Below are 27692 nucleotides of genomic sequence, written 5' to 3'. Positions count from 1 at the left end.
CCCACACATTCAATTTAAGAAAGAAAAGGATATGTACAAATTTCTTCTTAAAAACTGGCTATGCTCTACTGGGATAGAGCAATGCTTACCATGCAATCTTCTGCACATCTGCTCAGAAGTAAGTCCCATACAGTTCATTGGGGCTTATTCCTGGGTAGGCATGTTGCAGTGGAGGTGGAATATTGCTGCTGTTGCTTGCTCCTACATCCCATTACATGAAGAGCCCTCAATGTGTTTTCATAACTGCATTTTCGAATGATTGCTACCGGCCACCAGTCTATGTTGGGAAAGGAATTAAAGCAAGAAAACACTCCTACTTAAAGGTAAATAAATCTGTTGTGTTTCCAGGCAGACTTGGGCAACCACTCACTGGCAATTCTGGCATTCTTTAACATTTTCTTTTCTGCTTCAATGGCACCAGGTGCCTCAAACTCTGCAATTTTCTCTTGTCTGTTCTGCCTACTTTTTTTTGAATTCTCAGCTGCTCCCATCCTGTCATAAATGCCTTCTTCAAATGGGGCAGCATTTGCTTCATATTACACTCTCAGTAAGAGGTGCTGTTGAAAGGATGGCTGCACACGTTTCCCTATAGGAATCTTGCTGAAGGAGTGCTTGCCTTCACTGTGCTCAAAGCCCTAGACTGGGGGGGGGGGGACTAGGGCCATGGCACAACCCCTAGCGGTGACCCTGGGGGAGTTCCTAGTTGATGTGCATCAGCAGGGCTCCCCTACTGGTGGTTAACCATTCTAAGACTCCTGCAGATGGGCAGGAGTCAGATATAGTCGTGGGGTTTCCAATGTCTAAGCCAATACCACTCACATTCTGTAACCAATAAAGTTGTGGCCTTTTTCGCCCATAAGCCTAAAATACTGTTTCATGTGTCTTTATTCCACTTCCCGGGAGGGTTTGGGACCTTGCCACGCAAAGCAAATAAAGGATTGACTTCCCTAGGTAAATCAGTATACGGATGCCAGCAGCTTAAACCATGTTAGGTTGCTCTTTAACTTCCAATAATAAAAGCCAAACAGAAGAAAGATAGGAAGTCCATCTGGACGTATGGCAACCCATGTTGGTACCGTAGTGTCGTTTTTGCTGATTTCCATCAATTTTTTTTTTTGCGGTTTTGCCCAAAAAGCTCAACAACTTTTTCACTTTTTGAAATATGGCAACCCTAATCCACCCGTCTTTCATCTGGGACCCTTGTCCCCTTCCCTCAGCCTTAAGTTTCACGGCTTGTGGAAGTAGGGAGAGTCTACAGAATCAGTTAGTAATGCTTGTTGAACCCCTGGGTGTTGTGGGTATCATGCATTTGGCTTTCTTTGTGGCAGGAGAGGTCTGTGCTGCAGCTGCCCTCTGCTTTGTTTGAAGAAACATTATTTTAAAACAGCCTGGGGCTCTCTCCGACCTGTCTTTCTCACAGCATGTCTGGATGCTTGCCACACAATCCCTTTCTTCACATAAGCCTAGACATCTGTTGCCTTTGTTGTTGGATCTGCAGGTTAATTTTCATGTCCAGCATGATGCCCACTCTTGCCTCTTTCAGTCAGAAGATGAAATTGGCAGGGAAATTAGATTCAGGTTGCTGGGAGCCAGCAGGCGGAAGCATCCTTTTGCAGTGGGGAAAAAATATATATCTAGTTTTGCCTCAAAAATATGCCCTAACCTGTTTGCTCTAACCATATAAATTCAACTTTGTACCTGAGATTAAGAAAGGATGATGACTACCTGACTGTTGTTAATGAGGCTTCCCCACACCATGATTACAGCACACACACACACACACACACACACTTACTGGCTGAGGCTCTTGGAAGAAGAAATAGGAGGATAATGATGTTAATTTTGGAACAGGCCACACTGAACTGCAAACTGCGATCAAGCTCCATAGCTATGGGTTTATTTAACCTGGGTGGAGGTACAACACTACATCAGGGTGCTCATAAAGGTAAAGGTAAAGGACCCCTGACAGTTAAGTCCAGTCGCAGACGACTCTCATCTCACTTTACTGGCCGAGGGAGCCGACGTTTGTCCACAGACAGTTTTTCCAGGTCATGTGGCCAGCATGACTAAGCCACTTCTGGTGAAACCAGAGCAGCACACAGAAACTCCGTTTACCTTCCTGCCGGAGCGGTTTTTACTTGCACTTTTTGGTGTGCTTTCGAACTACTAGGTTGGCAGGAGCTGGGACCAAGCAACGGGAGCTCTGTTGTGAGGATTTGAACCGCCGACCTTCTGATCGGCAAGCCCAAGAGGCTCAGTGGTTTAGATCACAGCGCCACCTGCAGTTCCCCTGGGTGCTCATACGAGTGCTTAAAACTTGAACAACTTATGCCCCAAATATCTGAAAACCCATTTCCTTCCCTCCAGACCTTCTCTGGTGTCACGATAGGCTGAGAATACCCTCTGTCCGTCCCACCACCCTCAGAAATTGGGCTTGTGTGTAGGCAGGGTGAGGTACCCATATTGAGCAGCAGAGGCCCGAGAGGTGGTGCGTGCCTCTGCCACCAGCGGAGAAGCAGTGCCATCAGAGGCACAGGTTGCTAGTGAGATCTTCACAAAATCTCACAAGATCTTATGGATCACGTGAGATCTCGCTGGAAGCCATTGCCATGCTTCATTTGGTGCCACCGCCACTTCACGGGCTGTGCTGCACAGTGCAGGTAAGAGAGGTGCAGTGCCAGTGATGGGTTTTGACCAAATAGAGCAAAATTATATACCAGGAGGCTTAGTTCAGTCCAAATCATGGGCATACCCAGTGCGGGGCGGGGGGGCAGCTGCCCCCCCCCCGAAGCAGGGCCGGCGCACGAGAGCGGCGCTGCCTGCGGGGCTGGTGGGCAGAGGCGGAGCACAGCCTGGCGAGTGCGAGTTCGGCGTTCCCGCCCACCACGTCGTGCCCTCCCTCCAGCTCCCCCTCTCTCTTGTGGCCAAATTTTCATTCAAATTTATCCAAATAAATAGTACTCACAGTGCAATCTTTTAAAAAATTATTTACTTGGAAGAATTGAGCACTAGTCGGGCAGCCCCGCAGCTTCATGTTGTCAAAGGGAACGATCGTAGTCCAATGTGCCTGCCGCTTCCACTCCCTCTCTTTCAGGGGCTCAAAACAGAGCCTTGCCGTGGAGGGAGGAGCTTGCTTTTGGCACCCGCCGGACGGCTATGCCCCCAAAATGCTCAATTTGGGGTTCTTCTGGGGGGCCGCTGAGCTGGAGCGGCTCCCCCCGCCTTTGACACGCTGAGGTCCGCTCCGCTGAACGGGCCTCCCACTGCTCTCAGCGATGCGCTCAACCGGAAGCCCTGAACTGATCAAATTCCCTTGGATTTGTAATCAGTTCATATATTCAAACATGGAGCTTCGGAGGCTACAGTTATTTTACAATGCTATAATTCAGAAACCGTTATAAAAAGGTTGAGGTTAAGAGAAGGAAGCGGAAAGCAGTATCTAATTGCAGTGGCAAAGAGGTATAGATTGGCAGAATGTAATTACCTGTGCCCAGAACATAGCAGTTAACTCTCTTAACTCCTACAGTAAATGCTGGAGGAGGTTTAATGGCCACGAGTAGCCAGGACCTCAATTTTATGCATTATCTAAATACACAGGGTGCAAAAGTAATTTAATTCAGGCATCACAATTAGAGAAACAATTATCTCTCATGTCTTAGGCGGACCTTTAGGTCAACCTGCCAATATCCTTTCTGATCATATTAAGAATTTTAAATATGAAATGAATTGACTGCCATCTTTAGAAAAGGTCAGGGTTGTTTTTTGTGTGTGCAGTGCCCACAAAGATGCATCAGTGGCAGTGATCTTTCAAGGACAAGCAAATTCATTTTGAAAGTGACTCTCCAGTGACTAGAATGCTTTACTGACTAGATGAGCTTCCTAAACAAACAATGCTGGATGGGGTAGAAGGGCACAATTTAAGGGGGACTGCGGAGTGTTCAAAATTCATATTTCCATCATTTGTAAATATTATCCATGTCTGAGAGTGCACTCTGACACCAGTATTTGCATAGCATATCAAGGAACATTTCAGAAAGTTCCCAGAAATGTATATTTTCATTCAGGCTACAGTTCAGACAGAATAGAACTCATCTCGTATTTCACCTGTTTATTTGCATGCTACTTTCCCTCAAAGTAGTGCCCATACTGTCTCACAACGTAGGAAATAAACAATAGCGGTTCAAAAACATTGGGAGCCATTATAAATCATAATATCCACAACTACAAAAAAACCCCAATCAATAATACAAATAGCTACCTTGATTAAAAATATTAAATGGAAGATAAACTGATAGCAATACGAAGTAGAGTAGTACCATACAGAACATTTGGTTTGGTTCCAAGACTCAATTGTTAACACCCAAGAACCCCACCTGGGGCAGTGCAGACCCTCTGAACCTGGCTCTCACCCGGAGGGGCCTTATGACCACTATTATAATGGTTTCTCATTCCACATGGTGGCCAATAACTTTCCTTCTACTCTCTCCCACTAAATAACATACTTTCAGTCAGGCCAGGAGCTAGAGACATGGTCTCACTGAGGTAGTGTCTCCCTCTTGTGGTGGCCTCCAAAGTGGCACATTGCAAAGGAATTTTCACCACATGGGTCATCCCACCAAGCCACCCACTGCCTCTGCTGCTCAGGAAGGGCTCATAATAAGAAGCCTCACGAAGCAGCAACAAGGCTTCTCTTCTAGCAGGGGTGGCGCAGCCTTCCTTTCATTGCAGGCGTAATCCCACTGAGCCAACCACTAACTCCAAGATCCCATTTATTTCTATATGCACATTATGGAGTGGGAACTCAGCACAAGGCTGCCAGTTTTAGCAACAGCACCTCATTTCTTTCGCCATGTAGCTCTACCCTAAAGGCCCCTTTCCACACAAGGGCAGTCCCATGCCTCTTATGGCAACATGCAGTTCCATCCTCAACAGATTGCCTGATCAGTAGACAAATCTAATGGCCAGTTGTCTGCCCTGCACTGTTGGAGGCAAGCAAAGCTTCTGAGTATCAGTTGCTGAAAGACACAGAAGAAAAGAGTGCTTTTTGGCTTGGTTCCTGCCTGAGAGTTTCCCACAGGCACAGAGGTATCTTTGCCATAGGGCCTAGTGGCGCGTTGTGCCAGGGCACCAGCCTCTGGGGGGGGCGCTGGCGGGGCGCAACCAGCCACTAAGCCCTAAGCTGGTCCTGCCGCCGCGCCGCGCCTCCTTCTCCTTTTCCCCGCACTGTGTGCGCACTGGTGGCGAAGCCTCTCCAGAGGCCGCGCTCTCCCCTTCTCGGCTCTGCGGCTCTCTGCACGGTGGTGGCTCAGCTGAGGCGGAGCACCGAGGCCTCACAGCGAGGGGGAGGCGGTGAGCACAGTGGGCCTGTTGCGGGACGTGGTGGCGGCAGAGGATGAGGCACCGTGGTCGGGGCCTGGCGGGAAGGTGCACTGCGCTCCCCAGGAGGCTTCGGTGCTGCTCTTCCCCGGCCAAGGCAGCTGCTGAGGAAAGTGCGGGCGAGGCGGCAGGCGTGTGTGTGGAAGGGTAGGGGGACCCCTGGGGGTGGGGGCACCCTAGGGATCACTGCACCAGGGCGCAAGACAAGCTTAAGATGCTACTGCACAGGCATCTGGTTGGCCACTGTGAGAACAGGATGCTGGGCTCAACAGTGAGTCAACATTGTGATGTAGCAGGGAAAAAACAAAAACCCACCGCACTAACAGTTCTGCATCAACAGAAGTATAGTGTCCCAATCAATGTAAGTAACAATACCACTCTATTCTGCCTTGGTTGGAGTACTGTGTCCAGTTCTGGGCACCGCAATTTAAGAAGGGTATTGACAAGCTGGAACATGTGCAGAGAAGGGCAACCAAGGTGAACAAGGGTCTGGATACCAAGCCTTAGGACAAATGGCTGAAGGAACTGGGTATGTTTAACCTGAATAAGAGGAAACTGAGAGGAGATAAGATAGTCATCTTCCAATATCTAAAGGGTGTCACATGGAAGATGGAGCAAGCTTGTAGGACCTGAACCAATGGATTCATGCTACAAGAATGGAGATTCTGACTCAACATGAGGAAGAACTTTCTGACAGTAAGAGCTCTTTGACAGTAGACAGACTCCCTTAGAAGGGGATGGACTCTCCTTCTGTGGAGGTTTTAAAGCAGAGGTTAGATGGCCATATGCTTAAGACTTCCAATTCTACAATTCTATGACTAGATGGGCCATTGGCCTGATCCAGCAGGTTCTTCTTATGTTCTAAATTTTTTATGTTTTGAGAAGAGAAAACAAAAGACACACCTATATAAAGTGAATGCTGCTGGAGCAAGACTAGTCACCCATACATTGCTTGGCTGCCAGCAATTTGCTGTGACTGCTTTAAACAACCTTAAATTAGCAAAAGAAGTTCAATGTGCTAGTCCAGCCGGGGTCCAATTTTCTGGCACCTGCCCAAAGATTCTACAGTTTGGACAGAAACATGACAGATTACCGATGCCTTCTCTGCTCCTCTGATTTGTAACCATTGCAATCTGAGGTGATCAGCTGCAGTTAAGGAATATCAGGGCAAGTGATGAGCCCGGTGAGGTAACAGTTTTAAAGGCTGACATCTTTAATCATGTGTCTACTGTGAGGCAATTCAGGAGTAGACAGTTCATTATACAAATGGAGAATTCTTGAAGAACTGCTTTTTTCCTGTCGAAAAAAGGGAGTGCTGTTGATTGCATTCAGGGCGCCTGGATGAAACTGTTGCTCTTCACTGCACTGGGCCATTCTCATTGTTCAAAAAGAACCCTTTTTCTAAATACCACTTATTTACAAGAAAGCTGTGGGTTTTGTTTTTATTTTGTTTTCAAGTTTTATTGCTTCTTGAGAGAGTGACAGCAGAAAAGGCCATAATCTTGAGCGCTGGTTTGTCCCTGCTGAAGACCTGTCATGCTGCAGAGTGTAATCAATAAATCACCTGTCAGTTGTGGTTATTTTGCATTCCAAGTCGTGTTGGTGTACTTTTGTTTCGTAGGTCAAGACAAGTGTGGCTTCCATTGGCCAGTTAATACTTCCAAAGCAATGCTTATCAGCTTAGGAATATAGAAGCCAGCCTTATACTAGGCCCCACAATATGCCCATCATTCACTGCTGCCTACCTTGACTGGTGAGGTGCCATATGTTTCCCCATCTACTTGTTTAAACTGGAGCTGCCAGGAACTGAACCTGCAACCTTCTGCATACCAAGCACCTGCTCTGCCACTCGGCTATGGCCCCTCCTGATTTCCTTTTCGCTTAACAAACACTTTCCTCCTTGAATTTCTCTTATATCAGAAGTGACTTCCTTTTAAGATTGTGACAGGGTTAAGAATTGCCTCCCTCAAGGGAGCCAGTATACTTTTGTTTGTGCATGTTGGGAACATATGCTACCTGATTGCAAGGAAATGAGCAGAGAGCAAGGACTCATGTAGGGGCACAACAGGCAGCCTGGCCTGAGCACAGATCGTTCTGCTTGAACTCTGAATGGGGAGGAATTGAATGATCAAATCACTTCCAATGCCACCGCTGGCCCAAGATAGTTTGCTGCTTAAAGAAGAACCTAACTGCCTCCCCACCGGCCAACACTTTAAAAATTCATGCTTCCTTCATCAATCCTTCCCCTTGCTGCCATCTGAAACAGATTGATTCACCTGTTGTATACCTAGCCTGACTCATGCAACAGAATCACCTGTCCTTAGCACAGGCTGGTTGGAAGGAGGCAGGTATCTAGTGATATTTTCCTGATATCTAGTAATGTTTAAGACCGCTGGCCTGAGAGCTATTGCCAATACTGGGCTGGAAGGACAAAGAGTCTTACCTAGTTTGAGGCAGCTTCTGATGCACCTATGGCAACGCTGAAATGGGCAATGTGGCTAGGGCGATAGAGATTCAGGCATAAAGGTTCCAATTTTCATCCTTAAGCAACAGAGGTGCTTGATATTTTGTTGCCTAAATGGAACATTAAAATAGCAATGCTTAAATGTGATCAGTTTTTAAATTCTGATTTATTTATTCTTTACCAATTCTGTTGTGAATGGCATTTTGTATAAAACTAGTAATATTTCAAAAGCAGGGTACAAGGTTGTTGTTGTTTTCTGGAAGAGGTCAGGCCTGTTAGTATCTGTTGATTAGAAAATGTGTTTTACAAAGAAATCACGTTGAGGAAAAGACAGCATATGTAATGTAACAGCTGAAAAATCTTGTGACTTTAATTAAGGTCACAGAAATGCTGAATCATTGCCTTGTTAATTTGCTAACTCCATTTCAAAGTGAGTGTTTGTGTGTCTTAGGTAGGAGGGGTGGGAGTTGGAAGTTGGCTGGTGCTTTTGCTAAGTGTGGGAAACTTCAAGCAGATGCTGTGTCCAGAAGTGTTTGTGAGGATAAGCAAGCAATGGACTGATAACTTACAACACCACTGCTACGAAGGAGTTTTGGAAGAAGCAAGAAGACCCTCTCTTGGACTCAAGGGAGAGAAATGCTTGTATTGGACTTGATATCCATAAATAACACTGCTTGTTAATAGCTTCCATCCTGCAAGTAAAGAGTAATTTTCAAAGTCTTGTACAGTATGTGGAGTCTATTGTCAGTTTGCATTTCTTAGTGCAGGAAAATATTGGTATGATTTGAAGAGATCTTTCCTATTCTAATTAATTCAAGAGGGTTCCGGAAGCTTCTCTGTGTGAAAGAAACTTCATGATGTTTGGGTTATTCCTTCAGAGAAGTTAAGTGCAGCTGGCTTAAACTGTTTTTTTTAAATCTCTTATGCCAATGTCATGCTGACTATAAATATACAGTCATACCTTGGTTTAAGTATGCCTTGGTTTGAGTACTTTCAGTTTAAGTACTCAGCGGACCCATCTGGAACGGATTAATCCACTTTCCATTACTTTCAATGGGAAAGTTTGCTTCAGGTTAAGTACGCTTACGGAACCAATTGTGTACTTAAACCAAGGTACCACTGTAGGCCAAAACAGAAGGAGCCTGGGTTTCTCTTTCTATCTCTTTCCCTTCTGGTGCGATGTTCTGTACATAGTATGCTTAGTGTTAAAGTTTAGACTTTTTATAAGTTATTGAAAGTTTAAATTAAGTCTGCTGCAATTGGATTTCTTATGGACAGTGCCAATCCTGAATGTATTGGATTACTGACCATTATGCTCATTTTCCTTCAGGAGCAGTAAAGCTCTGCTGGATGAAATACAATTGCCTCTGGTCTATTTATTGGGAATCCTGCAATGTGTCTAAGTTTCTACTCTGCTAACTATACATTGGAATCTGCTCTGGATCAATACTGAGTAGAATTTCAATGACATCTATGTCATCACTAGGGATTGGAGCATGAAACTGCTGCTTCACTCTGCATGACTCAGAAAAACAGCGGACAAGACCTCCACCCCTCTCCCTGACTTTCAACCCACTTCTCTTCCTGAAACACCACCTTTATCCCCTCACCACTCTACCTTTTTGCTTGAACTTCCAGTGGGCTGCATCTTGGAGAGCCACGTTTGTTTTAGATTTTTTTTGGGGGGGTGTCTACATAATGGCTCCCAGCTGCACACTTTGGCCCTCCCACTCATGGAAGATGATGGACTCAGGTGATGAGAACCTGACAGAGGGGGCAAGGTCAGCTAGCACATCCCGGCTCTCTCCTTCATGGCATGAGGACTAGAATGACTGGCTAGGGCTAAGGTGGCTTTGGCCACTTCCAAAATCCACTTGGCCACTGCTGTGCTGAAGGTTCCTTAGAACTTTTAAAAAGTGGGAAAATGGGTGCGAGAACGGGAGAACTTTTTAAATTTTTTTTTAAAAAAGACAAGCAAATCAAAGGTGAATTAATTAGTTCAGCATTCTCATTCTAATGCTTAAGTAGCAGGAAGGTTCTATAAATAGCAATAGTTAATAAAACATTATCATTTCAGTGCCTGCATTTAGCAATCTGCTACGCTTAATGAATTTAATTACATGTAGCACAGTGGAATTTAGAAGTATTGTCATAAGGCAAGTGCTTACAATGGACTCTGCTGCCTGATTATATACTGCGGGCTGCTTTCTCTCCCATTCGCTTAATTAATATCGATTACAAAAAGTTAAAAGTCTTTCTTCTAATTATACAGCTTGCTCAAGTTACCCATTGCCCCGAATTCTTCATTCACCAGCCCTATTATACATACACTTTAGTTACACTGTATGCCTTAATTGCATTCTCTCTGCTCTCAACTAAATTACTATATTCCTTAATAATGCAGACTACTGCCTGAATGTTACGTTAACTAGCGCTGGAATGCACATGCTGCCCCCCCGCCCCCCCGGCACACACGCCAAGCACTGTGAGAGCCACTGCTCAGAGACGCTATTCCACCTCGCTGGGGAGCATGTGTATTAATATTGCAATCATCGGGGGGTGGGGTGGGTATGGAAACCTTGGCACTAGAGAAGCTTCATAGATTGTCTCTGCTTCCAGGCAGAGAAAAGATGTTACTTCACTAGGAGTCATCATTAAACTTGGCCGCATAGAGCCGGATTCAACGAAGTAGTTTCGGTAGGACGAATCAGCATAAGGGTTTCCCCCCATCTCCCTCCCCTGTGCTCCCCGCAACCCCAAATCAGCTCTGGCAGGGGACAGCAGGCAGGGGAAAGAGGGCAGGGAAAGCCCAATTGTGCTAATGGGAGCCTTTGGACAGAAATGTTTGCACTGGCAGAAAATCTGTTTTAGCATGACAATGAATTCTGCCCATAGACTATTATGTTTTGTAGTTAAAAATGGTGGAGAGCAGCAGTGGTTAGCGAAGTGGTTCATTGGTGGGAATCACTGTGGGGAAATGGGGTGGAAAGGGAACGCAGACTTTTACTGGACAGTGACGAAGAAGACAAAGGACATCTCAAGCAGCACTGTTCAAGCCTGTGGTTGCTTATTGGCTAGGAGCCAGTGGCATGAGAATAACCTGTTGATGCCAGTGAGTTCTACCAGCTAATCAGGCACCATAGACCTGGCATGGTGCTGAGATGCCCCAGACATTAATGTGGCCTTCCTCTTCCTTGAGATTGTCTCCCATCAGAGAAGCACCTCATTGGCCACTGCTGTTGTTGGACATCAGAACAATAACTACATGAGTGGCTTGAAAATTAAAAAGTAGAATTGGATAATTTAATTCCACTAATGTTAGTTTCCCCGGATTTGCTTCTCTGATTGTTTGATGGGCTATATGAGGAGTGTTTGTGGAACCAAACCTGCTTTCTGGTTGATACAGGTTTCCATTATTTAGAGAACTGTATTTATTCAATTTTTATATTGCCCTTTGTCCAAAGAGCTCAGGCGTAGGTTAGGCTAGAAGACAATAACTGCCTTGTTTAGAGAGATATGGTTTGTCACATCGGAGCATTATTAAAAAATCCCTAAATTAAAAACTTCCGGGATGGAGACCCGCCTACTTTTTCTGATTAAAAAGCTACATTCCAACACTAAAGGTCAGGTGAAGTTTTCCCTTGATGGTCATTTATCTACCAGCTTCACAATCACTAAAGGGGTTAAACAAAAAAAATTCCTTCAGTAGCACCTTAAAGACCAACTAAGTTTTTATTTTGGTATGAGCTTTCGTGTGCATGCACACTTCTTCAGGGGTTAAACAAGGTTGTATACTTGCTCCACACTTGTTTAACCTATTCTTGAATGATATGAAACATTTATCTGCTGTAAATGGCCACCCTCCCAGATTAGATACCAAAGCAATCCCTACCATAGCTGCCAAGTTTTCCCTTTTCTTGCGAGGAAGCCTATTCAGCATAAGGGAAAATCCCTGTAAAAAAGGGATAACTTGGCAGCTATGATCCCTACCCTCTTGTACGCAGACGATACTGCTCTCCTCTCCTATTCCAGAGTTGGGCTACAAAGATATTTAAGAGCATTCTCCAATTACTGTGAAGTGAATCACCTAGCAATTAACTACTCCAAGTCAAAGATTCTTGTTTTTTCTAAAAGTTGGTGTCCATTCAATTGGTCGATTGGAACCCAAAAAATGGAGCAAGTTAAATGCTATAAATACTTGGGTGTCACCTTTCACTATAACTTAAAATGGGTGACCCATCGCAACAGAACAATTAATTTAGCAAGATGCTCGGTTGCACAAATCAAGCGCTTTCATTTTCTTGGTGGGAATCAATTTGTACCTGCAGCAATTGCTGCCTATAAGGCAAAATCCGCCTCCCAGCTTCTATACGGGATCCCCTTATGGATATCCAGCTTTAACAACAAAGTAGAAGGAGTCCAATCATCCTTCTTTCGGCAAATCCTTGGAGTACCAAAATGTGTGCCATACCTGGCTATCTGTGCAGAATTGGGCCAACACCTTCTTGAGACAAGACGGTGGATCATTACTTTTAAATATTGGCTAAAAATTCATTTTAATACCGATCCAGATAGCCTGATATCCTATCTTCTGAAAGATAGCCACAGCTTTATATGGTTCTCTAATATTTCCAACAAACTTAGGCAACTAGGCCTTTCAGTGGATTCCCTCTTGACATATGAGGACTCATATATCTTTACTCTTATTAAGCAGAGACTGCTTGATATTGAATTCCAGAAACTTCATCCTGCCCAACCTCTAGTATGCTCGCCTGGCTTCCTGGGGCTGCCGCCGCACCAAGGATTGATACCTAATTATTTATATGACCTGGTATCTCCTTTTTATCGCAGAGTATTTATGTTGGCCCGCCTAAATGCTTTTCCATCCTCTGTGTTAGCCGGAAGACTCAAAGGCATCCCCTACTGGAATAGATTATGCCCTTGTGGCCAGAAAGAGGTAGACTCTATGGCTCACATGATTCTGGACTGTCCCCTTTCTAATTTCTTTTATTTTGGCCCCCTCTTATCCTTTATGAGACCTGGAACCCTCCCCAACAAGGAAACAGTGGTCCAGCTCTTGCTGAGGGATGACTTCCCCGAAATTACCAGAATTATGGCCCACTACTTGTCCAGAATTTATGTAATTAAAATCAATACATCTAGCCTTCAACAATGATAGCTGAGGACCCCTTGTGTGCCTCTTCCTCCTCCTGCTCACCATTATTTCTGTACGACGTAGAGTTACTATTTATACTAATGACCTATGTTTTATATGTTTTGTCTTTGTTTTTATATTTTATATATATGCCAATAAAGGTGTTGAAATTGAAATTGAAATAAAAAATCACTGAAATTCACATGCACCCCGCCTCCCCAGAGTGTGTTTCTGGGCCCAATACAAGCTGTAAAGGTAAAGGGACACCTGACCATTAGGTCCAGTCGTGGACGACTCTGGGATTGCGGCGCTCACCTCGCTCTATAGGCCGAGGGAGTCGCCGTTTGTCCACAGACAGCTTCCGGGTCATGTGGCCAGCATGACTAAGCCACTTCTGGCGAAACCAGAACAGCGCACAGAAACACCGTTTACCTCCCCGCCGGAGTGGTACCTATTTATCTACTTGCGCTTGATGTGCTTTCAAACTGCTAGGTGGGCAGGAGCTGGGACCAAACAATGGGAGCTCACCCCGTTGCGGGGATTTGAACCACTAACCTTCCAATCGGCAAGCCCTAGGCTCTGTGGTTTAGATCACAGCGCCACCTGCGTCCCTCCACCTACATATACCCACTTGGAGTATGAAATCATCTTTGGAGGTCCTTCTGCCAAGGAAGGTATGGCAAGGAGCTTCCTAGGGAAAGGGCCTTTTCAGTGGTGGCACCCAAGTTAATGCTCTTCAAAGAGAAGTTTGCCTGCAGCTTTCCTTATACTCCTTTCAGTGCTTGTGAAGACCTTTTTATTTTTTCAGGCTTCTTAGATGCACTGAATTCTTTTAATCCAGTGAATATTTTATCTGCTTTTAGTGATGTTTATATTTTTTTGTTTCGTTGTTTAACATTTTATTGTTGTAAGCCAGCCGGAGAACACTGTTATTGGGTGGAATGCGATGTACTGTAAGCAAGAAAGTAAGTGCATGCGGTTAACTTTGCCCTTGCCCTTATGCCTTAGCTTGCTGCAACTGCTGGTTTATGGTGCTGCTGACTCTCATTTCCACCATGCAAAGCTTGTTTTCCTTAATGTTCCTTTGTATGGGATCCTAAAGTTTCACCATCCTAGTCCTGGGTTTCCTACATTACTGAACATTTCGATGAGTGCAACTTGGTTACTTCTCTTTGTAAAGCAAGTTTATAAGAAGAGAGAGTCAAAACTGTGTTACCATATGCGAAAAAAAACAAGTTTATATTAAAAGATACTGTGCAATCTGTTTCAAGTTGCAAACTCTTTATTTAGGAGTACATTCTGACTCCAGTGACAGTATCTGATACCAACAGCCTCTGTTCTAGCACCGCAAACAACCACTCTTTGTTCGCCTTTGCAAAATCTGCATAATGTCACTGAGCTCACCAGTCATTAAGGGATTTGTTGTGTTTAGACTTGTGTATAAATTCACAGGAGCCAGCCATGGAAGTCAAGTGGTGTCATTCCACCTGAATAAATGGATTAAGAGGAGGTTTACAGTCTTCCCTTCTGCATTAATGTCTAGCTCCGCCATCACTGAGAATGAACAACTTCCAGCTACAAGCAGCTTAACCTGAGCTGACCTATTGAATTCCATTGATTCCTATCCTAGCTTAGTGTGGGCTTAATGCTGACATCCCTGTTTAAAGGAGGCTAGAAACAATGATTAAATCTATACCGGAGAAATCAAAATGCTTATATTTAACAGATGTATCATCTTTACGGCACATGCCAAATGCCTTCAAGATGTTCTGATGACACCCCCACCCCCTGCTGGTTAATTTTCATTATTAAACCACCCCCCTCCCCCTTAAGTTGTGCTATTCAAAGAAGTACAGAATGTTCTCCCTTTGATAGTGTGTTTGTTTGTTTTGCATTTGCAGAAATGATTGTGTGTGAATGATCTGTATGCTGGTGTTTTGGAAAGGGGGAAAAGTAGGGGAGATTACTAACTTAAACTCTAGCCATTGGATCAGGGTTTGATTAGAGACCACAGTGGTTCATACTGCCGATTGTAGAAGTAAATGTTTAGGATATAACCAGCTGACCTTATTTTTTAGTGATTCACTCAAACAGTTCTCTAGTACAGTGTTTCCCAACCAGTGTGCCTGCAGATGTTTTGGGACTACAACTCCCATCATCCCTAGCTAGCAAGACCAGTGGTCAGGAATGATGGGAGTTGTAGTCCCAAAACATCTGGAGGCACACTGGTTGGGAAACACTGCTCTAGTCTATAAGCACAGGGTTACCAAGTCAAACAGGTGGGAGGCAAGGGAAGGGGCACCCTGTATATACTAGTTCACATCAGTGTCTTTTATGCACAATTGGCAAAAGAGACATCATAAGAAGGCAAGTCATGATTTCTGCTTTTCCTTCTTACTCAGAAGCCATTGGCAGTGGCTGTGATGTCATGGAATATTCACAAAGTCTCTAATTATTGAGGGTGGGGTGGGGGGGAATCAGTGCTGACAAACTGCAGCTGCTGTGAGGGAACTGAAAAGCTCTTAGCTATAATTTTTATGCAGGGTCTAGAAACAGGGAACAATGTGTGCTATTATATCAGGTCAACTGACCACGAGTACCAGGTTGCATATGTGTCTATTCCTTGCCTATAAAATGAGGATAACCACACTTCCCTATGTTGGATAAGTATTATTGGATAAAAAAACATTTCGGGAAATGCCCAAGTATGACATCCGTTGGTACCATAAACCTTGGTGCATGTTGTCTTGACTCTAGAAAGACAAAGTGGTCACATAAGGGCTAATACAAGCCTTGTTTACACCTACCTGTGCCCTCCAGATGTTCATCGCCTTACAGCTCCCAACACTCTTGACTGATGGCACCTGTGCTGTGAGACTCCACTGTCCCGATCAGTTTGATGTCCACCACAAAGGAAAGATGGTGGTCCAAGCAAACTAGAGACCAGTAGATTTCTGGAGGAAGTGTAAATTTTGAAGGATGGCTGCTGTGAATTTGGTTAGGTTCACCTTTAAATATGAATGGAACCCAATTTCTTCTTGTCCCCTTATCCTCTGGTATCATATTTTTTTTCACTGTGATTTAAGAAGTGTCTGAAAATCACGTGTTTAGATAGAGCGGGGTACTTCAACTCAGTTCTTCCAGATTATTTCAGCCTAGGCTTTTTTTTGTGTCAGGCATTCTTTCGTGCGTTTGATAGAATTTGTGTTCAAGTGACAGCAGCATTTGCACTTCAGTTTGAGGCGCCAGTGTTAAAAGTGGCGAATCTAATCCATCTCTCAGACAAGAGTGCAGGGATGCTCTTAGCTGGGGCAGTTCTGATCCTAGAACAACATTAATATAACCATCTGCCACTGGGGCACACTTAGGAATGCGCTCATTCAGAATTTCTTTCATGTGCCCTGCTAGTTATGATGCCACCACATTGTATTGAATAAAAGTAGATTATTAGTACTCTGTGGAATTTTTTGCTGATTAGCACTTGGCTAGGCAACAATCTCCCCCACCCAAATCACAGATTTATCTGAAGAGGCTCTCCCCTAGTTAATAGCAGAGTGAATTAGTGAGAGGGCTGAAACGTTCCCATTCCTGCACCTAGGATATTATGGAGGATTTGCTAGTACACTTTGCTCATTTGGCAAGCGTAGTTTCTTATTATTTATGATAGCACTTCAGAGCACATTTTGTGGTACATTATTCTTGCCCTTTTATTGCTTCATCACACTCTCATCAATTAACAAAACCTACTCATTAGCTTCATTCAAATGAGATTTAGTTATACGTCCTGCTTCTCTAAGGCATTCGGTGCAGGCTATTCTTTGGTTGGAATTCTGAATTAAAAGAATAAAGAAAAAAAAGCTTGTTTTCCGTCTTTGGCTTTTCCATATAAATAAACATTTTGGCTGCATTCTTGGTTTATTGTTTGGGGAATAATCAGCTATAAGGGGATGGTTGGAAGCTAACATTTCATGTTTGATTAACCACAGTGTGCTGTGTCATCCAGACCAAGAAACTGTGGTTAGCGACAGTGGTTTTTGTAGTAGGGGGAAATTGTAGGTTAAATTCTATGTCTTCACTGTAAAACAGGCATCCCCAAACTGCGGCCCTCCAGATGTTTTGGCCTACAACTCCCATGATCCCTAGCTAACAGGACCAGTGGTCAGGGAAGATGGGAATTGTAGTCCAAAACATCTGGAGAGCCAAAGTTTGGGGGTGCCTGCTGTAAAAGGTTGGAGCTGGAGAAATCTTGTGATTTCTTTCATTTGCCTTCTGCTTAGGGTGGCCATGGGGCAGTCCTCTATTTGAAGAGCTGTCAGAGGATGACCAAAAGTGGGTGGGACCAAACACACATCATTCATATATGCACAGATCTCAGTTCCACCCCCCACCAACATTCAATTGCTTGCTCACTCTCAGACTCACCCCCCCTTCTGAAATCCACATCAGGAGTTGTCCTTCCAAACAACACTGGATATAATTGTCACTACAGGTGGGACTTTATCCTCATGCCTGTCAGAAAAAGTGTGGCCTTTGTCTGGTCTGTGGCTGATAGAATGGTTAAGAAAGAGTCTGGAGAAGCAAGATATTAAAGCTCCTCCCCAACTTTCTACAGTTTCCAGAGCCCCCTGTGAAAAGGGATTGTTAAACCACTCTGAGAATTGTAGATCGTGTCATCCCTAAAAGAGGGCACGTGTTGCGGTGAGAACTGGAGACCGACCTCCTGTGTTGTGGGTGGGTAAGATTGGTCAGCCACAACACCCGATTGGTAGGTCCCTCAATGTTGGGTTCATCTGGCCAATGGGGCGCAGTCCAAACGGATCGAGGGACCTATATATACCTGTCAGAGGGCCTGGTATGGCTACTCTAGAGTAACGACTCCAGCATGGTCTTTTAAGGCTTTTATTAAGTGCTGATTATTTACAGTGTTCAGAGCAGTAAAAATGCATCCTTAAGGTGAGGTGTCAGAACTCCCGAATGGCGATTGGCGCGTTTTCTTCCAGCACCACAGCTTTGGCAGACCCAACCTCTTCCCCCTACGTTTGCGTCGCAATTCGGGAGTTGGGGGGATTGGCCTCCCCCCCGTGCGTCCAACTTCCTGTCCCACCTGCGGCCTGGGCTCCACAACCTTGCCTGAGCCTCGGACACCACTTCCTGACTCTCCGCTGGAGGCAGAGCTCTCCTTACTCTCTCCAGCGCTTGGGGATGGGCTGGAACTTAAGATGGGAGGGACTTCCCTGTATCCCTTGTCCCTCACATCCACCCCCCTCCCAGGCTCCTCTCCCCCCCTCCCTAGTGGCTCTCTGCTTGCTGGGGACGAGTGAAACCCCAAGAAGTCTGTGGCATCCGAGCCTGTGGGTGTAAAAATTTCCCCCCAATCCTGCGATCTTTCTCCTTCCCCCTGAGAAGACGGGAATCCCAAGAAGTCAGTGGCGTCAGAGCTGGTGGGAGTAAAAATGTTCTGCCAGTCCTCTCCTGCTTCTGACGTCGTCGACCTCGGTGAAACCCACACCTCTTCTTCCGTGTCCTCAAATTCCGCTTCCCATCTCCATGGAGAGCTGCTGCCTGCTATCCCTTCCTCCTGCCCCTCCCCCTCTCCCTCCCTTTCCATGTGCCAGGGCTTGGGCCTGTGGGGGAACAGGGCGTGGAACTCTTCCACTAAAAATTCCTCAGGTACTTCCGTGGCCGGTATCCACTCATTGTGGGACGGCGGAGTGTCCTCCCATGCTATCAGGTACTCCAGCCCTCTCACCCCTCTCCTTGAGTCTAAAATCTCAGTTGCCTCATTGAGCTGTCGGGCGTCTCCCGTCTCCCCCCCTCCCTCTGGAGGCTGATCGCTGTCCCTGAACCTGGTACTTTCCCTGTACGGCGACAGCAGTGATCTATGAAACACTGGGTGCACTCTCATGTCCTCCGGCAGTGCTAGCCTGAAGGCCACCGGGTTGACCTGTTGCGTGACCGTGAAGGGGCCCAGCCTCCTGGGTGCTAACTTTTTGCATCGCCCCCTGGTGGGAAGACCTTCCAAGGATAACCAAACCTTGTCCCCCACCCTGATGACCTCTCCCGGTCGCCTGTGGCGATCTGCCCCCTTCTTGTACGCTTCCTTGGCCCTCTCCAAGTGTTCTCTGAGCTGCTGGTGCACCGTCTCCAGGTCCTCTGCCCAATCCTCTGCCTGTGGGCCCTCTTCCTCCTCCTCCCCCTCCCTCTCCGGGAAAGATCTGAGGTCGCGCCCGTAGTTGGCCTTAAAGGGCGACACCCCTGTGGAGACGTGCACCGCATTGTTGTAGGCAAATTCTGCCAGTGGCAGGCGATCCACCCAGTCCGTTTGCCTCTGGCTGACGTAACATCTCAGGTACTGCTGCAGAATGGCGTTGACCCGCTCCGCCTGTCCATTGGTCTGCGGGTGCCGAGCCGTAGACAAACTGACCTCCACCTGCAGGAGGTTCATTAGCCGCCGCCAGAAACTGGAAACAAATTGGCGGCCACGATCCGAAATAACTCTTAAAGGCAATCCATGCAGTCTGAATACGTGGTCAACAAACAGTTTGGCCGTCTCTTCTGCCGAGACCGCCCTGGCACACGGTATAAAGTGGCACATTTTGGACATGAGGTCCACCACCACCAACACTGCGGTCTTGCCCCTGGACGACGGCAGGTCTGTGATGAAGTCCATGGACACTACTTCCCACGGCCTGTGCGGTGTGGCTAATGGCTCCAGCAAACCTGCTGGTGGCGCTCTGACCACCTTTGCTCGCTGGCAGGTGTCACATCCCCTTACATAATCCCGAACATCCTCCCGCACCCCTGGCCACCAGAAGTGTCTCATGACTAGGTGAGTGGTTTTGTCCCTTCCGAAATGACCCGCCGTTGGGTTGTCGTGCATCTGCTTGAGGGCCTTACCTCTCAGCTGTTTGGTTGGCAGGTACAGGGCTCCCCTGTAAAAAAGCAAACCCCTCCTTTCCTCAAAGTCTTTGGCCTGCTCCCTCCCCCCTCTCAGTTCTCTGAAGATGCGGGTGGCAAATTCATCAGCTGCTGTCAGTGCTGTGAGTTCTGCCTCGCTCACCACTGCTGCTCCGCATGACCATGCTGATGGGGGGAAAATGTGCCTGGGTGCTGGTGGCAACTCCTCCTCCATGTACTCTGGCTTGCGGGAGAGGGCATCCGCCCTGACATTCTGCTCCCCCGGGATGTAGTGGATGGAGAAGTTGAAGTTCGAGAAGAACTCTGCCCATCGTATCTGCCGCTGGTTGAGCACCCTGGCAGTTCTCCAGAACTCCAGGTTCTTGTGGTCTGTGCACACCTGGGTGGGGTGCTTGGCGCCCACCAGGAAGTGTCGCCAGTGCTGGAACGCAGCGTGGATCGCGAGAAGTTCCCTATCAAACACTGTGTAGTTGCGTTCTGGCTGGGTCAGCTTCCTGGAGAAGAAGGCACAGGGTCTCCACTCTCTGTTGGCGTCCAGTTGCAACAGAATCGCTCCCAGAGCCTTGTCCGAAGCATCTGTCTCCAGGCGTAGGGGCACATCCTGCACCACGTGGAACAGGTGCTGGTCTGAAGTGAATACCCTCTTGAGGCTTTCGAACGCTGCTTGCGCCTCTGGTGTCCACCGGAACTTCTGCTTGCCTCTCAGGCAGTCGGTGATAGGAGCCGTGACACGAGAGAAGTTCTTGATTAACTTCCTGTAGAAGTTAGCGAAGCCTAGTAGGCGTTGGGCATCTTTGCGCGTCCTGGGGCTGTGCCAGTCCAGGATGGCCTGCACCTTGTCCTTGTCCATCGCCAGCCCCTTGTCTGACAGCTTGTAGCCCAGGAAGTCCACCTCTTTGGTGTGAAACTTGCACTTCTCCAGCTTCACATACAGGTGGTTGTCCTTCAGGCGCTGCAACACCTCCCTGACATCCTTCACATGCTGCACTGGGTCATTGGAATAGATAAGGATGTCATCTAGGAAGACCAAGCAGTTCTTGAAGAGGAGGGACCCCAGGACGTGGTGCATGAAGGCCTGGAAGCATGCTGAGCCCCCTTGCAACCCGAAGGGCATCACCAGATATTCAAAAGAGCCCAGAGGCGTGAACATCGTGGTTTTCCATTCATCGCCCTCCCGGATCCTGATCAAGTTGTACGCCCCTCTTAGGTCTAGCTTGGTGAAAATCTTGCCCCTGCGTGCCGCTGTCAGGAGATCATCCACTCTGGGCATGGGGAAAGCCACTGGCTCTGTCAATGAATTCAGTCGTCTAAAATCCACCACAAGACGGCGCTGTTGCGTGTCTTTCTTGTCCACCCAGAAGACCGGGCTGCCCCCTGCTGCCTTGCTTTCTCTGATGAACCCCCGCTTGAGGTTCTTGTCGATGAAAGCGCGCAGATCCTCCAGTTCCTGATCTGACATGGCGTACAGCTTGGCTGGGGGTATCGTTGCCCCTGGCACCAGGTTGATCTGGCAGTCAAAAGGCCTGTGTGGGGGTAGGTGGTCGGACTCCGCTTCGCTGAAGACCTCCTGCAGGTCCCAGTACGGCTTGGGTATCGCCTCACCCCCTTTGACATGCATGGTGGCCACCGTGGCTATCGGAGGCCCCTCCCCTGGTTGGTGCTGCATGCAATGTTCCAGACAAAAGTCCGACCCAAACGTGATGCATCTCTGGTGCCAACTTATGGAGGGGTCGTGGCGCGCCAGCCAGCTCATTCCCAAAACGATGGGGGGGGTCTGAGATGGTTGTGACGTTGAAAGCCAGTGTCTCTGAGTGCCTTCCCACCGTCATTCTCATGGGGGGGGGTTTGATGAGTGATGGCCCCTCCCAGCAACTCTCTGCCGTCAATGGTGGCCACATGCAGGGGAAAATCCAGCTGCAGAAGTTGGATCTGGTGCTCTTCTGCAAAGTTTCTCGAGAAGAAGTTGGCTGAGGCACCACTGTCAATTAAGGCGAGGACTGTCAGGGGATAGCCATTTGGGAGCGTTAGCGTGACTTCTAGAACCACTCCTGCTCTGGGAGGGGTGGGCTGGCTCTGCTCCTCTCTGTGCGGGTGGGCGGGCTGGGGCTGTTGTCTGCTGACTGTGCCTGGCTGCTGCCCCTTGTCTCCTGCAGCCAGGCTGTCTCGTTTCCCTGCTGTGGTGCTGCGTCAGCGGGGGAAGGTACAACCGTTCCCGCCTTTCCTTGCCACTCTCTGCGATGAGGGCAGTCTCTGACGCGATGCCGGGGGGAGTTGCAGAGAAAGCAATTCCCGCCTCTTCCCTCCTTGCGTCTTGGCGCCGCCGGGGTTTGAAAAGCCCGCGCGCGCGCTCCCCCGATCTCCATCGGTTCCGGCTCTGGGCTTGGTCTGGGCGGGTCTGGGGGCGGTCCCTGGGGTGGGGTTTGGTGATGTGGTCTGTCCTGGGAGCGTGGGAACCAAGGTTTTGCTGCGCGCGTCGCTTGTTTGTCATACCATCTGGATTCCTGTCTCACCCCCACCGCTAGCGCCACTTTGCTTAACTGATCCATAGTCTGCGGTCTAGGACCTCTTGCCAGCTCATCCTTAACGTCTGCGTGCAAACCCAGGTAGAAGGCTGATTTCACTGGCTCACTTTGCAGATCCCACCCCAGTTTGTGCACCAGCATGGTGAATCTCGCCCAGTAGTCCCTAACTGTCGATTTTCCTTGTGTTAAGTTATGAAGCTCCTGTTTAGTGGCCTCCATTTCACTGTCGCTAGCGTACATTATTTTTAAGGCTTCTAGAAATAATTTTGCGTTCTTCATGCAAGGATTTTTTTGCGCGATGAGCGGTCTTACCCATTCCCGGGCGGCCCCCGTCAAATGCTCTATGATAAAGGAGACTCTGTGCGCGTCATCTGGGAATTCTGCTGCATGCAATTCCAGCGCATAATTTATTTCTGTCTCGAATCCTAGGTACTCCCTCGGGTCGCCGCTGAACTTGGTGACTAGGCTCTGTCCCCTTCTCACTTGGACTAGCTGCGGCTGGGGCGCCCCCCCACCTCTAGCTGCTTTCTCCTCTTCCAACTTTTTCTGCAGGTCCAATACCATCACCCTTAGCTGTTTCTCAGTCTCCTCTTTTGTCCTCACCTGGTCCACCAGCTTGTTCAGCTCCTCCTGCGCCCCTCGCGCTTCCTCCTGAGCGGCATGCAATTGCTGCTGTGCGTGCGCTGTGAGGTTCTGCAGCTCCTGCTTCGCTGCTTCGGCCTCCAGCCTCCAATGCTCAGCCTCTTGAGCGCTCATCGCTGCACTCCAAAGTAGCCAAAAAAAGATTCGGGAGTTGCTGTCAGAGGGCCTGGTATGGCTACTCTAGAGTAACGACTCCAGCATGGTCTTTTAAGGCTTTTATTAAGTGCTGATTATTTACAGTGTTCAGAGCAGTAAAAATGCATCCTTAAGGTGAGGTGTCAGAACTCCCGAATGGCGATTGGCGCGTTTTCTTCCAGCACCACAGCTTTGGCAGACCCAACCTCTTCCCCCTACGTTTGCGTCGCAATTCGGGAGTTGGGGGGATTGGCCTCCCCCCCGTGCGTCCAACTTCCTGTCCCACCTGCGGCCTGGGCTCCACAACCTTGCCTGAGCCTCGGACACCACTTCCTGACTCTCCGCTGGAGGCAGAGCTCTCCTTACTCTCTCCAGCGCTTGGGGATGGGCTGGAACTTAAGATGGGAGGGACTTCCCTGTATCCCTTGTCCCTCACAATACCCATGCACATGGCCCAGAGCTTCCTCTTTTGGCTTGTGCATTCGGAACACCAGCCCACCTCTCCCTATTTTTAGGGCATTTTGCTATGCTATGCCATCGTGTGTCATCTGTCGTTGGGACGGGGGCATGGCAGGATTCAAGGGCGTACCCACCGCGGGGCAGGGAGGGGCCGCTGCCCTACTCTAGAGGCAGGGCCGGTCGGGCAGCTGCGGGCAAGAGTGGCGCTGCCGGCGGGGCTGGTTGGCAGAGGCGGAGGACAGCCCAGCGGAGCGCGAGTTCGGCGCCCGCAGCAGTCTCTTGCGCCCGAGCCGTGCGGAGTCCACACAGCCGCGCTGTGTGGGAGGGGGCAAGGGCTGACGCTCCCGACGTTCGGGAGACCTTTGCGCATGCGCAAAGCGGGGCGCATGCGCACAGCGCGGCTGTGGACTCCGGCGGCCGCCGTGCAGGGCGCATGCGCACAGCGCGACTGTGCTCAAAGGTCTCCCGAACATCGGGAGTCGTTCAGCGCCTGCCAGACCGCTGCAGCAACGGAGCCTCGGAAGGCTTCGCGGAGGCCGGGGCTTTGCTCCAGACCTCCGCGGAGGCCCCGATCCAAGCCTGGTTCCCTTCTCTCCCCCCCCGCCCACCCCCAGACTTCCCTCTTCTCCTCTAGGCGGCCGCTGGTTTTCTCCCCTTCGCCGCCGTCGCTTCAGGTTCACGTCCGCCTCCCCCCCCCACACCATCAAAGCATTCTTGACATATGGCTGTCAAGCCTCTGCTTAAAAACATCCAAAGAAGGAGACTCCACCACACTCCTTGGCAGCAAATTCCACTGCCGAACAGCTCTTACTGTCAGGAAGTTCTTCCTAATGTTTAGGTGGAATCCTCTTTCTTGTAGTTTTAATCCATTGCTCCGTGTCCGCTTCTCTGGAGCAACAGAAAACAACCTTTCACCCTCCTCTATATGATATCCTTTTATATATTTGAACATGGCTATCATATCACCCCTTAACCTTCTCTTCTCCAGGCTAAACATACCCAGCTCCCTAAGCCGTTCCTCATAAGGCATTGTTTCCAAGCCTTTGACCATTTTGGTTGCCCTCTTCTGGACACGTTCCAGCTTGTCAGTATCCTTCTTGAACTGTGGTGCCCAAAACTGGACACAGTACTCCAGGTGAGGTCTGACCAGAGCAGAATACAGTGGTACTATTTCTTCCCTTGATCTAGACGCTATACTCCTATTGATACAGCCCAGAATTGCATTGGCTTTATTAGCTGCTGCATCACACTGTTGACTCATGTCAAGTTTGTGGTCCACCAGGACTCCTAGATCCTTTTCACATGTACTACTCTCAAGCCAGGTGTCCCCCATCCTGTATTTGCGCCTTTCATTTTTTTTTGCCCAAGTGTAGTACTTTACTTTTCTCCTTTTTAAAATTCATCTTGTTTGCTTTGGCCCAGTTGTCTAATCTGTTAAGGTCATTTTGAAGTGTGATCCTGTCCTCTGGGGTATAATACGCAAGTGTGGTGTCAGTTCCCAAAGGTCAACAACTCTGGGGACCCCTTCCTAAAATATGTGATCAGTTTGCTGTAGTTTTTACTGTTTATTTTGATTTCACCTGGGCTCTGTAGCCCCGCCCACATTCCCACTTTGTGGCCCCTCCCCTCCCATGCCTTGGCCCCGCCCCTTGCCCCCCCTAGTTTTGATCCTGGGTACGCCCCTGGCAGGATTTTCCCCCACTTGGCTGATTGGCTGTTGCCATTTGGGTTTCGCCTGCCGCGAAGCAAATCGTCACAACTTGTAAGGTTGCGGATAGGCACTGGTTCAGGTGATAGGGATGGGAGAACGCTCTCACCATCCCTATATGAAGGATATTCCATTAAAGGAATCCAGGGACTCAAATGGTTTGGTCAACCCCTGAGAGGGGGTTGTGCCTGTGCCTGAGTCCAGGGGGACATCTGGGTGGTGGGCATAGTCTGTTACTGGCGTTTCGCCTATCCAGGTGTTCACCCTTAGCTGACCTATGATGGAACCCTGGGTCAGTGCTACCTGCAAGGGTGCAGGGAGCTAGTCGAACCAGAGCCTATGCAACCACTCACTTTCTGTAATCAATAAAGTTGAGTCCTAAATTCTGCCAAAAACCCAAACTAAAATTTGAGTCAAGTGTGAATTTATTTAAGGGGGAGGTCTCTGGGTCTGAACACGCAACTCTGGGAAGTGGATATAGGAGCCTCTTAACTCTCAGGACCCTTAACAAACTACAAACTAGAACCCTTACAGTTTACATCTGCAAACCCTTATAATGACTAACTACACCCTTAACAAAACTACAATTCCCAGGATTCTTTGGGGGAAGCTATTTCTCTTCAAAAGTGGTATCATAGTGCTTTAAATGTATGGTGTGGCATGTGTAAATGAAATAGTCACACACTCTTATCCTGTATACTTCTGCCTCCCCTTCCTGCGTCGATTCCCCTTGCTTGTAAGCTCTTTGAGGCAGAGACTGATTTCCTTGCCCTCCATAAGCACTATTTTACACCGATGGCACTATATTATTATTTTCTGAGCTGTAAATCAAGGTCAGCCACTGTAACTTACTGGTTCTCCCCCAATATGTCTGTATCCTGGCTTTGCTCTGGATGCTAGAAGCAAAGCACTGATTTCCTGCTTTGCTTTTCCCCTACAATTCCTTTCCTCTTTCAGTTGACTCATTGTTTGTGACTCCGCAATTGGGACCACTGCTTTATATACTCTGCTCATATAAATGGGAGAGGCAAGGGAGGGGGAAATCCCCGAAGCTAGGAAGAAATAGAAGGCTGTGAAATATGGCCGTAAAGCTTCCTGTTATTGTTTTCAGGCATAGTTCTGTGTTGAATTATAAAATGAAAAATGGGAATAATAGTGGGCACCAAATATTAGATCACTTTGACAAGGAAATTCATCGTCGGGAACTTTCCCATAAAGATTACTGTTGTCTGCTCGTTTAGAGTCAGGAAGTTACTTTCAAAAAATTATACTTTACAAATCTACCTTTGTTTTTCATGGCACTCCGGCATGATTTAATGCCCTTCCCTCTTTCATTGCTGCTTTACAAAATACCCACAGCTTTTCTAGTGCCGTGCCTCCTGCTGTGGATCATTATTCTGTCAGCACTCTCTCTCTCTCTCTCTCCCCCTCCCTCCCTCTCCCCCCCCCCTCTCTCTCTCTCTCTCTCTCTCTCTCTCTCTCTCTCACACACACACACACACACACACACACACACACACACTGTGTGTGTGTGTGTGTTGCAAGCAAGGAACTTTGAATGGGTTTAAGGTTCTGCTCTGATACTCACTCACTAAATGTGATTTACAACCAACAAACGGAATAGCATGATCGGTATGTTGCTGTGAGTCGCTGTCAGGGAAAAAGATGGGTTATAAAGACAGTAATAGTAGTAGTAGTAGTAATAATAATGAATTTTTTTTACCTCCTCATTCCCTGAGACTCTTTCATCTGAAATGCCAGGCTCTTGTTTAAAATGGATACTTCCTGAATTTCCTTCTGAGCTCCTGAACTCTGCCTCTGCTGGCCTAAATAACAGGGTACAGCAGTCTTCTGATTGGCTGATTTTAACCAGTGGCAGGCTATGCCAGGGGCCTTTGTTCTGTGAGGCTGGGGTCCGGTGCACTGGACCGCAACTACTGCCCACCCAGATACTGGGTAATCGGCCATTTCCCATCACCTGAGGCACAGAACCTGAATGTGGTGTCCCCAGCCAGTGCATGACCAGTTCAGTCTGAAGGAGCCACTTCCTGCACAGGGACAATAACCCTGGTCAATCTTCTCCATGTGGAAGCTTGTTCCCCTTCTGACTGAACCGATCATGTGTTGGCTGGGTGGGTGGTCCTGGCTTGTGCATGCCTTGCTGTTTGGGGGAGGTGCGGCTAGCCACTCCCATTCCTGCAGGCCGCTTCATGTGCTCAGGACCCCTGGGGATGGCATGTCCAATTAGGGCTACTTCCTCACATCAGACTAAGTCATAAGCGACAAGCCATTTCCCCTTCCTCTTTCCTGGCA

The 27692-nt window shown here is 47.9% G+C and overlaps 1 long non-coding RNA gene across 2 annotated transcripts in view; it reads right to left on the bottom strand.

Moving 5' to 3' along the window:
* LOC148686962 (uncharacterized) overlaps positions 1-27420 on the bottom strand; it is a 31651-nt gene extending 4231 nt beyond the window's left edge. For both annotated transcript variants that reach the window (XR_015948268.1, XR_015948269.1), the window contains exon 1: positions 27103-27420. This is a non-coding gene — a long non-coding RNA (uncharacterized LOC148686962). The remainder of the gene's footprint in view (positions 1-27102) is intronic.
* Positions 27421-27692: the final 272 nt, after the last annotated feature.

The sequence above is a fragment of the Zootoca vivipara genome, chromosome 2, assembly GCF_965207765.1.
Source record: "Zootoca vivipara chromosome 2, rZooViv2.hap1.1, whole genome shotgun sequence".
Classification (NCBI taxonomy): Eukaryota; Metazoa; Chordata; class Lepidosauria; order Squamata; family Lacertidae; genus Zootoca; species Zootoca vivipara.
Note: the sequence above shows the minus strand (reverse complement) of the source record. Positions and strands in the feature narration are given on the sequence as shown.